The 14,737-nt window shown below is 34.0% G+C and overlaps 1 protein-coding gene across 3 annotated transcripts in view; it reads right to left on the bottom strand.

Moving 5' to 3' along the window:
- LOC115212862 (protein unc-93 homolog A-like) overlaps positions 1–13,534 on the bottom strand; it is a 37,081-nt gene extending 23,547 nt beyond the window's left edge. The window contains exon 1 of one of the 3 annotated variants that reach the window (XM_036503643.1): positions 13,386–13,534. The gene's annotated coding sequence lies outside the window, so the exon portion shown is untranslated. The remainder of the gene's footprint in view (positions 1–13,385) is intronic. The other 2 variants (XM_036503644.1, XM_036503646.1) reach the window with 2 other exon arrangements.
- Between the last annotated feature and the right edge of the window lie 1,203 nt (positions 13,535–14,737).

Below are 14,737 nucleotides of genomic sequence, written 5' to 3'. Positions count from 1 at the left end.
AGCACGCTGACGATTCACCTTAACAATGCAAAGAGAAGGAAGACTTTCCATTTCTTCAAAGATTTTGCTTCTTTTCTTATTGATGACAGTGTTCTTCATCCCTGGGGCTTCAGATTTGATATAATCGTATATGCTAAGATCCCTTTCGGTCATGACTGACCATGGAATTGCACCTAGAAAGTTACCCTCCTAGACACAAATCCGGGTAAGAATGTTTATGGAAGACCAGCAGTCGCCCATGCATATCGGCCTCCCCTCTCCACACCACTGATGTTATCCAAGGGAAAGGCAAAGGCCGATACAGCTTGGCACCTGTGACGTCGCAACTCATTTCTACAGCTGAGTGAACTGGAGCAACGTGAAATAAAGTGTCTTGCTCAAGAACACAAGACGCAGCCCGGTCCAGGATTCGAACTCACAACCTCACAATCATAAGCTTATGCAATCGACGATACAGTTGTCCGACTCATCTCAAAATATTGTGTAATTGCTACCACTTTTTCACGGCATTTTATCATAGCCAGTTTATCTTCCAGCGTTATAGCATGACGCTTAGCACTTTCACAATGCATTTTCTTAGGAGCCATGGAGGCAAATAATAAAGTCCCATATGAATGAGAAAGTAGCCGATAAACTTCCTTGCTTACTTGTGGCGACATTCACCCTGGGCGGGTTGAGTCGGCTTCTTCTACCATGGAAGAAGTTTCGTGGGAATATGTGGATTTCACAAGCGGTCCCCAACAATCCCGCATGTAGAGACATCATGTTTGCCGCAGATTGTCCGCAGACGCAGGGACAGAACGACCGAGGAGACGCCGGTTGCCGAAACAGACACTCCGAGGATTTTCACCAGGTTGTGACCCTAATACCACTCGGTGTCAGACCAATCCGCTTTGGGTGGGCCTACCAGGAACCGAAGTTCCCGACGGCATAGCTCTGACACTACCTGTTGCAAGCGTCTCCACCACAGTGAGGAGGGGATGGACGTAAACAAATCTGAATTCAAAACAATCATGAGAAGCACAAGTGATAACGACGCCTAACGGTAGATATTGGAACTACAGTGCAATACGGGCTCCGAAAGACCGATAAATGAGACAACACAGCTGGTTTCATGATTTCGTTCACTAACCTACACTACTTAATGGTGTGTATATTAACATTTACTGTACGCATTTTAATATGATTTCATATGCTTTTATTCTTATTTATTGTACAGTAACATGATTTTATGTGCTTTTAACGGTTTTCTAGTGATTTTATGATTCCGATATTTGTGACGGACAGACGTAAAGTCGAGTAAAATGGCTTAACTTGATTTTTATTTTTCCATATACTATTTTTGAAAACCGACGTATAACCCAGGACGACTTAAATCGAAACGTCATAAGCCGAGGTATGCCTGTATTTCATATTATTTACTAAGGGCAGATTCCAATCCAAGGAGAAAAGAATCACTGCAAATGCTTTGCTTCGTGGATTTTAAACTATGTTAAATCATTCTAACTGTCCTTTATTTGAAAGTTCATGAATCCATCTGGCGAAAACGGTTTCTTTGCAATAATGTAATGTTTTCATTAATCAATTAAAGGAGTCTCTTGAAACGGCCGTAATGGGTTGACACTGTACCTCTACTGTTACTCATATTCTTTTATTCTCTTATTTGTTTCAGTCATTTGACTGCGGCCACGCTGGAGCACCGCCTTCAGGCGAACAAATCGATCCCAGGACTTATTCTTTGTAAGCCTAGTCTTTTTGGTCTGATTTGCCGAACTAAGTTATGGGGACGTAAACACACCAGCATCGGTTGTCAAGTGATGATGGTTGGACAAACACAAACACACACACACATACATACATATATTTTCCGTCATTTGACTGCGGCCATGCTGAAGCAAATCGACCCTAGGACTTATTCTTCGTAAGCCTAGTACTTATTCTATCGGTCTCTTTTGCCGAACCGCTACTTTACGTGGATGTAAACACACCAGCATCGGTTGTCAAGCGATGGTGGAATGACAAACACAGATGCACAAACATACACACATACACACAGATATACATGACAGGCTACTTTCAGTTTCCGTTTACTAAATCCACTCAAGGCTTTGGTCGGCCCAAGGCCACAGTAGAAGACACTTGCCCAAGATCCTACACAATGGGACTGAACCCGGAACCATGTGGCTGGTAAGCAAGCTACTTACCACACAGCCACTCCTGCCCCTATATATATATATATATATATATATATATATATATATATCGCTTAGGCACAGCTATACTTATAACCAGGGGCTAGAGTTTAATATACATATGTTTCAGACTTAAGAATTAGTCAAGTACAGAGCAGTAATATAAAGTTAAGTAAATGGTAAGGAAACAAGAATTACGACATCAACTTCATTACTTTACAGCTGTTTCCGTTATGAGATGCAATGAACTCAGAGGTTGGTTCTTGTGCATTAATTTATAGCTACTCTAGCGCTTCTAAAATAAGTACAAATTTATTAGGGAAAACATTCACTTACAACGAACAGATCAGCGAAGGTGAAGCATAAGCACTCGGGGCCTAGTGCACTTCATCTTAAATCGGAAACAACTCTAAGCTAGTGTAGTCGATTCCCTAGCTCCTATTCCCTTGTCAAGTAATTTCATTATATATAACAAAATTTAGATTCAGATGAATATGGTACTTAAGTCAAAGGCACCAGAATTGTGTATGGTATTATCCATATAAATCCATGGGGTGATTACAATCAAAATAAGCGATAATGCTATCATGTTCTTAAGAATGAAATCAACATCTCTGTCTGTATATCTAGCCTCATTATAATGTTGGGAAATGAAATAGGGATAAGAATGGGCATTGTCCGTTTGATTGGAAAATTGCTAAAGGGGGCTGAAGATTGCTCGACATTTAAAAACTGATGTAATGCTTACAGTGTTTAATAAAATGAAGTAGCATGAAACGATCGTACCACATTACCTCGGATATACTTGTTGCTTATTTTGATTATATATATATATATATATATATATATATATATATGTATGTATATATATGTATGTATGTATGTATATATATATATATGTGTGTGTGTGTGTGTGTGTGTGTGTGTGTGTGTGTGTGTGTGTGTGTGTGTGTGTGTATGTATGTATGTATGTATGTATGTATGTATGTACGTATATGTTTTTATGTATGTACGGCAATAAGAAAATGGAGGGGATCAGGAAGTGGTATTCAACTTTTAGACATTATATTATGTCTATTTATTTATTTATTTATTAAAAAAAAACAATTATAATAATATACATACATGTATAACAGATCATGCCTTATATATATAATTATACCAGTAATTATTAAAATATAAACCGTAGAACATAGAAATTAGAATAGTTTCTTACAGCTGGTTCAGCCAAGAGGTCATGGTGTATAGCCACTACACACTTTTTTTATCTCTCCTTGTTTCTTTCTGTGGAAGAGCGTAGGCTCGAAATGTAAAAGATTTTTCCAATTCCTGAGCGTTATACTAATACATCTGTTTGTTTTCTACATCACCTGTCTTCGTCTTGCTTTTTTCCGTGAATTCTCCCTATATATATATATATATATATATATATATATATATATATATATATATAATATGTGTGTGTGTGTGTGTGTGTGTGTGTGTATACGAAGGGAACCCAAATGTAAGCGGAAACGTTCTCTGTGGGACAAACCCTTTGTAGCTCAGGCTTCCACTGTTAGAAGCCACTTGATGCAACCCTCAGCCATCAGTCTGCTGACCAGCGTCGTCGACGGTATTTCTACTGCCATGTGGTGCGTCTTTATTTTCCAGTGCTTCTCCCCTATTCGTAGATTTTTGCGTTGGCTCAAACGAAGAAACAGCGCGCTTCCTTGAAATTCTGTTTTCTGCTGTGAAAACGGCGGCCGAAACAGTTGCCATGTTTCGAACAGATTACAAGGACGCTGCCATGGACAAAACAAGTTTACGAGTCGCTTCCTCGCTTTATGAATAGTCACTTGCTCGTTAAAGATCAACCTCGTTCAGGACGACCGTCGACTGCCCGGAAAGATGTTCAATTTCACTAGAATGTTCCTCATGCCATTCAGTAACAACTTTAGCTGTGTGAATAGGGGCATTATTATCCTGAAAGATTGAGTTTCCCTCTGGATACAATTCTGCAACCATATGATGAATTTGATCAGATAAATTCTGCCTTGAAGGGGAAACCATTGGACTGGCGGATTTTCAAGATATGACCCCCAGATCATCACAGATCCTCCATGTTTAACAGTTGGAAAAACTATTCACACAGCTAAAGTTGTTACTGAATGGCATGAGGAACATCCTAGTGAAGTTGAACATCTTATCTGGCCACCACAATCCCTAGATCTCAATATTATTGAACATTTATGTTGCATTTTAGAAAAACAAGTAAAGAGTCGGTATCCTGCACCATCATCACTACAAGAACTGGAGACTCTTTTAGCTGAAGAATGGACAAAAATTCCTTTGGAAAAAATTCAAACTTTGAACGAGTCCAAACCTCGTAGAATTCAAGCTGTAATTACTACCAAAGGCGGTTATACTCCATATTAAAATAAATTTGTTAAAATTTTAAGGTGTTTCCATTATGTTGTCCAACCCCTGTATATATGTATATCTTATATACATATATCATATATACATATATTTATAAGTGTATATATCATAAAATATATGTATATATGTGTATATATCATAAAATATATGTATGTATGTGCATATATCATAAAATATATGTATTATATAATATATACTTGTATATATAATATATATACTTGTATATATATCATAATATATATACTTGTATATATATCAATATATATACTTGTATATATATCAATATATATATACTTGTATATATATCATAATATATATACTTGTATATATATCACGATATATATACTTGTATATATATCACAATATATATACTTATATATATATCACAATATATAATTGTATATGCTGAGAACCCCTTCGGTTATGACTGACCATGGGATTGCACCTAGAAAGTTACCCTTCCAGAAACAAGTCCAGGCAAGGATGTTTATGGAAGACCAGCAGTCGCCCATGCATACCGGCCCCTCCCTCCCCACGCCACCAGTGTTATCCAAGGGTAAAGCAAAGGGGCCGATACAGCTTGGCATCTGTGACGTCGTAACTCATTTCTACAGCTGAGTGAACTGGAGCAACGTGAAATAAAGTGTCTTGCTCAAGAACAACACGCAGCCCGATCTGGGATTCGAACTCACAACCTTACGATCATAAGCTCGACGCTCTACCCACTGAGTCAGGCGCCTTCACATACTTGTATTATATCACAATATATTTATACATACATTATATATATATATATATATATATATATATATATATATATATATATATATATATATATATTAATTAAATCATTAATAAATATAAATTTGTTAGAATATTATACACTGAATTTGTAATAAGTGCTATTTGTATAAAATGTCAAAAAATTAATACTATAAAGTATTTAGACATTAATACGAGCGATTATATATATTGCCTATCAATGTGTATCAACAATGGATTCCATTATATTGACAATACTGTCGTGAAACGATAGTAAGATGCATTAATTAACAAATTTTCAAACTGTCAATTTTCATTTATTTACACAGATTTTTAATACAATACTATTTTAGACATAGATTCGTGAGGTGTTTTTTTAATATTGAATTTCATGCCATTATTTCAAGATACAGTCTACACATATATATCATAATATATACGTCATATATACATATATATATATATATATATATGCCATATATACATATATATCATAATATATATATATATATATACATATAAATACATATATATATGTCATATATACATATATATATATATGTCATATATACATATATATATATATGTCATATATACATATATATATATATGTCATATATACATATATATATGTCATATACATATATATATGTCATATATACATATATATATGTCATATATACATATAATATATATATGTCATATATACATATATATATGTCATATATACATATATATATATATATGTCATATATACATATATATATATATGTCATATATACATATATATATAATATGTCATATATACATATTATATATACATATATATTATTGTCATATATACATATATATATATGTCATATATATATATATATATGTCATATACATATATATATATGTCATATATACATATATATATATGTCATATATACATATATATATATGTCATATATACATATATATATTATGTCATATATTATATATATATGTCATATATATATATATGTCATATTATATATATGTCATATATACATATATATATATATATCATATATATATATATACATATATTATATATATACATATATATATATATATACATATATATATATATAGTCATATATTATATATGTCATATATACATATATATATATATATACATATATATATATATATATGTCATATATATATATTGTCATATATACATATATATATATATATACATAAATATATATATATATATATATATATGTCATATATACATATAATATATATGTCATATATACATATATAATATATATATCTGTCATATATATATATATATGTCATATATACATATATATATATATATATATATATGTCATATATATATATATATGTCATATATATATATATGATATATATATATGTCATATATATATATATGTCATATATTATATATATGTCATATATATATAATTCATATATTATATATAGATGTCTATATATATATATATATGTCATATATATATATATATATAATTATGTCATATATATATATATATATATATATGTCATATATATATATGTCATATATACATATATATATATATAGGTCATATATACATATATATATATATATATATATATATATATATATGTCATATATACATATATATATATATATATATATGTAATATATATGTCATATTACATATATATATATATATATATATGTCATATATACATATATATAGTCATATATACATATATATATATATATGTGCATATACATATATATATATATATGTCATATATACATATCTATTATATGTCATATATACATATATATATTATGTCATATATACATATATATATATGTCATATATACATATTATGTCATATATACATATATATGTCATATATACATATATATGTCATATATACATATATATGTCATATATACATATATATGTCAATATACATATATATATATATGTCATATATACTATATATATATATATAATTCATATATAGATAATGTCATATATACATATATGTCATATATACATATATATATATGTCATATATACATATATATATATATATATATATATGTCATATATACATATATATATATATATATATATGTCATTATACATATATATATATATGTCATATATACATATATATATATATATAATATAACATATATATATGTCATATATACATATATATCATAATATATTACTCTTCATAATTTACATAAACGACCTTTCCAGTGTCATACATTACTGCAAAGTGAAAATATTTGCTGGTGACACTAAGCTCCAGCAAATCGTCAATGAAGAACAGACCGAACTCAACTCCAGTCTGATCTATATGCTTTGAGTCAATGGGCAGACAGAAACAAAATACAACTGAATGAGGGAAAATTTGAGCTGATGCATTTTGAAAGAAATTCCTCACTAAAACAGCCATACTCTCTTCTTCAGGGGAACCGCTCACAGCCTCTAACAATATCAGAGACCTGGGTGTAATTGTTGATGACGATCTCAGTTGGAGTGCACACATCAACAAGAAGGTCGATATAGCTGTAGGATGAGTTCCTGGATCTAAGAACTTCCGGTCCAGAGAACAAGGTGTCATCATACAACTTTTCTCCTCCTTTGTACGGCCACACATTGAATACTGCTGCCCACTGTGGTCTCCCCATACAAGATAAAACATCTCCAGGATGAGTCCCCCAGAAAGCACTCACTAAACGAATTGAAGGCATGGCTGCTCTCGATTATGGAATCGCTTTAAAGCCTTGAAACTTTACTCCCTCCAGCGTCGCCGTGAGCGTACATCATCTGTACGATGTGGAGAATATACCGCCAACTTTGCCCAAACGACCTAACATTACTTCAAGGTTCATCTAAGACTGGGACCACGGGCCATACGTCCCCTGCCCAATTCAAGATCACAACATACATGTACACTGCAACATAATTTCTTTTCCTCAACAGGCCCTGCCCTATTTAACATTGCCCCGAGGGAGATCAAAGAGGAAAAGGATCCCATCAACTTCAAACGGAGTCTGGATAGATTCCTTCAAAGAATACCAGATAAGCCACCCATAATTGGATACAACTCACTCAACAAGAACTCACTACTTGAATGGACCATAAACAAAACTTGACTCAAACAGGATTCGAATAATCCTATCAGATGGTGCTATTAAGTTAGACATGGCCTGGACCAATCTTTGGTCGAAACATGTCTAAGTTTATCTAAGTCTAAGTTTATATGTCATATATACATATATCATAATATATATATCATATATACATATATCATAATATATGTCATATATACATTTATCATAATATATATGTCATATACATATATCATAATATATATGTCATATACATATATGTATGTATATCATAATATATGTCAAATATACAAATATATGTATCTTAATATGTCATATATACATACATATATATATATATATCCTAATATGTCATATATACATAAATATATATCCTAATATGTCATATATACATATATATATCATAATATATATGTATATTTATCATATATAGATTTAGATATATAATTAAGAGTTCCGAAGACGCACCACCAAGCCAGCTCTTGCAGTCAAAACTGACTAAAACTACATCATGCATTCATATATCACAGGTGATAAGATAAATGACCAAAGAAATTAGCAAACACTGAATGGTTAACTCCATGTCGACGATTTCTGCTTATTTCTTTGTTCCTTCATCTTTTCACCTGTGCTATATAAATACATGATGTGGTTTTAGAATTAGTTTTGACTGTCATTTCTTGCATATTGGTTCCTCTTCGGTACCCTCAATAAAAATTATATTATGCATGTATAATAATTATAAGTTTGTTTGTTTTTTTTTCCATGCTGGCCACTTGATATGGTCGTTATGTTAAATAATAGTCATATTCTCCTATAACCAGCCGAAACTGCGAAGATGATCAGGAACTCGACTGAGAAAAGAAAACTCCGAATGACTCGTCCTTGTGTTTTCTTGTCCCTTTTGTATCATCTAACTGTCTGGATGTTTCGTTGTCACCCGTTGCGTACTTGTTCCATTTTTTTTGTATTCTTATATACATATATATATATTATATATATATATATATATATATATATATATATATATTATATATATATTGCAATTATCCAAACATGAAAACACAAAGAGAAAACATAACAACACGAGGACGTGGAACAAGTATTGTGCTATTGGGCACTCAGGAAAGGTAAGGAAGAAGGAGGATTTAACGTTTCGAGCGGAGCTCTTCGTCAGAAACATAGGAAAAGGAAAGATCCAAAGAAGGGAAGACGGAGGAAAATCAATCACCAACGATACACACGCGGTCACATATTGAATCGTTCAGCAATTTAATTTTGCGCTATATATATATATATATATATATATATAAACAGTAGTAGCAGGGAATCGTGAAATATGATTTCCACCTAAATGTGGCGGACCCCTAGGGGATGATGCTGTTGTTTATAGTGGTATGTTTACGTCCCCGTAACCTAGCGGTTCGGCAAAAGAGACCGATAGAATAAGTACTAGGCTTACAAAGAATAAGTCCTGGGGTTGATTTGCTCAACTAAAGGCGGTACTCCAGCATGGCCGCAGTCAAATGACTGAAACAAGTAAAAGAGTAAAGAGAAAGCGTATAATACACAATGTTCAAAAAGTCTCTCCGCAGTATTTTATTGCAAAATAAATATTTATAAGATGGTATGTGACTATAAAAAGATGCATTAGACTTTAAAAGATGTTGAAAGTGTCGTCCTTTATTTTCATACGTAAGTTGACTTCTAAACATGTTTTGAAATACATATTGAAGTGTCTGACACAATATGGACCTGTGTGAAGGTTATGATTGTGTATTTTAGCTCATTAATGGTTTTCAGTCGATTCTTGTACACTAAACCTTTACTTGCTCCCCAGTAAAAATAAAAAAATCGGTGTAAAATCAGGTGATTTTGGTGGCCAAATTCCATTTGAAGTAATCCGTTCACCGAAAAAAAAATTCACTTTGGAGAGATGTTTTGAACACCCTATATTAAACATTAGGGAGACACTTGAATCAAAACTGCGCTCTTACCTTGTGTGTCAACCACGCTTTGTATACACATAGGTACATTCCTTCATGACACAAGAATGGGAAAGGAGTGCTCAAGGCCTGATGGTGTAGGTGTAGAAAAAAAACAAACTCTTTTTGTATCTTTTACATGTCTCAGTTGTTAGACTGTAGTCATGCTGGAGCACTGCTTTGGATTTTAGTCGAATGAATCGATTTCAGTACCTTTACTTTAAGTCTGGTACTTATTTTATCGACTCCTTTTGTCGAACCACAACGTTAAAGCGACGTAAACACACCAACGCTGGTTATCAAGCGCTGGCAGAAAACAGACACAAAGACGCATATATATATATATATATATGTATATATATATATATAGGCGCAGGAGTGGCTATGTGGTAAGTAGCTTGCTTACCAGCCACATGGTGGCATTTGGGGCAAGTGTCTTCTACAATAGCTTCGGGCCGACCAAAGCCTTGTGAGTGAATTTAGTAGACGGAAACTGAAAAGAAGCCTCTCGTATATATGTATATGTGTGTGTGTGTGTGTGTGTGTGTGTGTGTGTGTGTGTGTGTGTGTCCCAATATCACTTCTCAACCGATACTGGTGTGTTACGTCCCCGTAACTTAACGGTTCGGCAAAATACATCGATAAAATAAGTACTAGACTTACAAAGAATAAGTCCTGGGGTCGATTTGCTCGACTAAAGGCAGTGCTCCAGCATGGCCGCAGTCAAATGACTGAAACAAGTAAAGAGTGAGAGAGAGAGAGAGAGAGAGAGAGAGAGAGAGAGGGAGTATACACACACATACACACGACGAGGTTCTTCCAGTTTCCGTCTAGCAAATCCACTCACAAGATTTTGTTCGGCTCGTGGCTATGATGGAAGACACCCGGAGCTGAACCCGGAACCATGTGGTTGGGGAACAAACTCTCTTACAACACAGCCACCACGCCAATATAAATGCGCGTGCGTGCGTGTGTGGAATTAGGGATTGTGGTGACACAGAATGTCGTTCTGTCTAAGTGAAAGTACTTCAAGAGGAGTTATTCTTCATTCTAACGAAGAATAAGACAGGTTGTCACGGATCTAATATGACGTTATATATCTTTCAACGTTTTTTTTTGTGTCACTTGTTTCAGTTATCAGACTGCGGCCATGTTAGGGCACCGCCTTGTAGAACTTTTAGCAGCATGAATCGATCCCAGTACTCATTGGATACTGAGATTAATGCAAGCTTTTAGAAAAAAGTTCCAGGATTGTTTTGCAGTTCAAAGCACGCGAAAGACGTAATACCTATAAGGGTCATAGACAGTCAGGTAGGCATAGAGACAGACAACCAGACAGGGAAGTTGAGAGACAAACAGTTGTCAAGGTAGGCAGTGAGAAGACGCGCAGGCACACAGGCAGTCAGCGAGACAGGCAGACAGACAGCTAGAAAGAGACCGACAGAGCGACAGACGATATGGAAAATGGCTGCTTAGTGCTCATAATAATAATTATTTCTTTATTACCCACAAGGGGTTAAACATAGAGGGGACAAACAAGGACAGACCCAGTGCGTAACTGGTACTTTATTTATCGACCCCGAGAGGATGAAAGGCAAAGTCGGCCTCGGCGGAATTTGAACTGAGAACGTAACGACAGACGAAACACCGCAAAGCATTTCGCCCGGCGTGCTGACGTTTCTGCCAGCTCGCCGCCTTAATAATAAAGAAGAGGGAGAGAGATATACATATAAACATACAAGGGATGGTTGAAAGATTCCTGTCTTTAAGGGTGTCGCGAAAGGCCTGGTTCGTGGCCCAACATGCCGAGTTCTTTTACAGGTTAGAGAAAAACTGAAGGACTGCTGCAATAAGTGTGTGGATCTGAGAGGGGAATATGTTCAATAAAATGATAATTGACTGATCATCCTGTAATTTCGTTTAGCCAAGGCCGGGAACTTTTCAGCATCCCCTCATAGGTAGGTAGACAGACAGGTAGAGAGACAGACAGACAGACAGGTAAACAAACAGGTAGACAGACAGGCAGGCAAACAGACAGGTAGATAGACAGACAGACAGACAGACAGACAGACAGACAGACAGACAAACAAGTAGGTAGACAGATGCATACATGCGTAGATAGATACATACATGCGTAGATACATACATACATACATACATGCGTAGATACATAAATATATTTTTCGTAGATAGATACATACATACATACATACGTAGATAGATAGATACATACATACATACATACATACATACATACATATATATATAATGATTGATTGATTCTAGTTTCAGCTCATGAGCTGTGGCCATGCTGATATATATATATATATATATATATATTATAATATATATATATATATATATATATACGTAGAAATATACATATATACATGCGTAGATAGATACATATATACATATATACATGCGTAGATAGATACATATATACATGCGTAGATAGATAGATAGATAGAGATAGATAGATAGATAGATAGATAGATAGATAGATAGATAGATAGATAGATAGATAGATAGATAGATAGATAGATAGATAGATGCATACATACATACATACATACATACATACATACATACATACATACAATACATGATTCGTGAGAAACAAGCGAATGTTCCGTGAATATGTTGTTTCATATTAGAATGCCAAAACTTAAACCCGACTTTCATTATTGCTATAATTGTTTATATTCGCACAGCAACGGCCTTTCGTAAAAATAAACACATTAATCTTTGACATTACGTTTAATGTGTAATTAAGAGACAGCAAAATATGTCTTATGAAAAGTAATAAGTTACAAAGTTTCGTGTAAGTATAGCGGGATGTATATATAAAGTTCAAAAAATATTGTGCTAGATAGATGTTCATACTTGCTTGACAAGAGATTCCAATATCGGAAATTTCGGTAAAGAATAAATGTGAAATAGCAACGTAGTCACTTCTCTCGATATAAACTTGTCACGGCGCTGTCAGCTGAATAATATCAGCTGAACGTCAAATAGTGACGAGTGTGAGAGGTAGAGGGAGAGAGTAAGAGAGAGAGAGAGAGGGGAAAGAGAAAGAGGGAGAGAAAAAGAAGGGGAGTGTTGGTGGAAAAAGTATGAGAAGAAAAGTGAGAGGGTGAAAAGAGGCAAGCGTATAGAGTTGGTAGGGGAAAGGGCGGCAGTAGTGACTGTGGTGGTGGTGGTGGTGTTGTTGGAGATAAGACAGAAACAATGAGAGAGAGTTATGTGTTGATGTGAAGGGGAGGTGCCGGTTGTGGGGAGAGGAGCAATGTGAAGGGAGGCAAGGCTCAGAGAAACAACAAGCATGAAGAGAGAGGGAGGGAGGGAGAGGTATGAACACGGGAGCATACCAATGTATGTGGAGGAGGCGGCGGTGGTGGTAGTGATGAAAGTACTACTTGACAAAACTGTGGGAGGAGCTGTTTATATGTATGTATATATATACATATATATATATGTGTGTGTGTGTGTGTGTGTTGTGTGTGTGTGTACAAATATGTATGTATATACTGGATATGCACAAAGTCTTTAAACAACTTCAAAAATTCATTACGAAAAATCTTACAAGAGGGTTCCTAGCTTTAAGGGCGTCGCAAAAGGCCCAAACTTCCGAGTTCTTTTACAGGGCTTAGAAAACTGCTACAATATGTGTGAATCTGTGAGAGGAATGGGTTGAATAAAATCCATGAGCTGATCCTCCGGTATTTTCTTTTATATCCAAAGCCAGAAACTTTAAGCACATCTCGCTTATATATATATATATATATATATATATATATATTATATATATATATATATATATATATATATATATATATATATATAACGGAAGCTTTATGAAAAATACAAAGACGAAGGCAGGTGGAAAACAAACGAACAATTGTATTAGTATGGCGCTCAGGAATATAAATAAACAAGTCTTTAACGTTTCGGCCTACGCTCTTCAACAGAAAGATACACAGAGAGAGAAAAACACAGAAAGAAGGAGAGAAAAAAAAAAAATATATAATATATATACCACACACACACACACATATATATATAGGGGGAGAATTCACGAAAAAAACAAAAGACGAAGACAGGTGGTGTAGAAAACAAACAGATGTATTAGTATAACGCTCAGGAATAGAAAAAAGTCTTTTACGTTTCGAGCCTACGCTCTTCTACAGAAAGGAATACAGAAAGAAACAAGGAGAGAAAAAAATGTGTGTAGTGAC

Source organism: Octopus sinensis, linkage group LG6 (genome assembly GCF_006345805.1).
Source record: "Octopus sinensis linkage group LG6, ASM634580v1, whole genome shotgun sequence".
In the NCBI taxonomy this organism is placed as follows: domain Eukaryota; kingdom Metazoa; phylum Mollusca; class Cephalopoda; order Octopoda; family Octopodidae; genus Octopus; species Octopus sinensis.
Note: the sequence above shows the minus strand (reverse complement) of the source record. Positions and strands in the feature narration are given on the sequence as shown.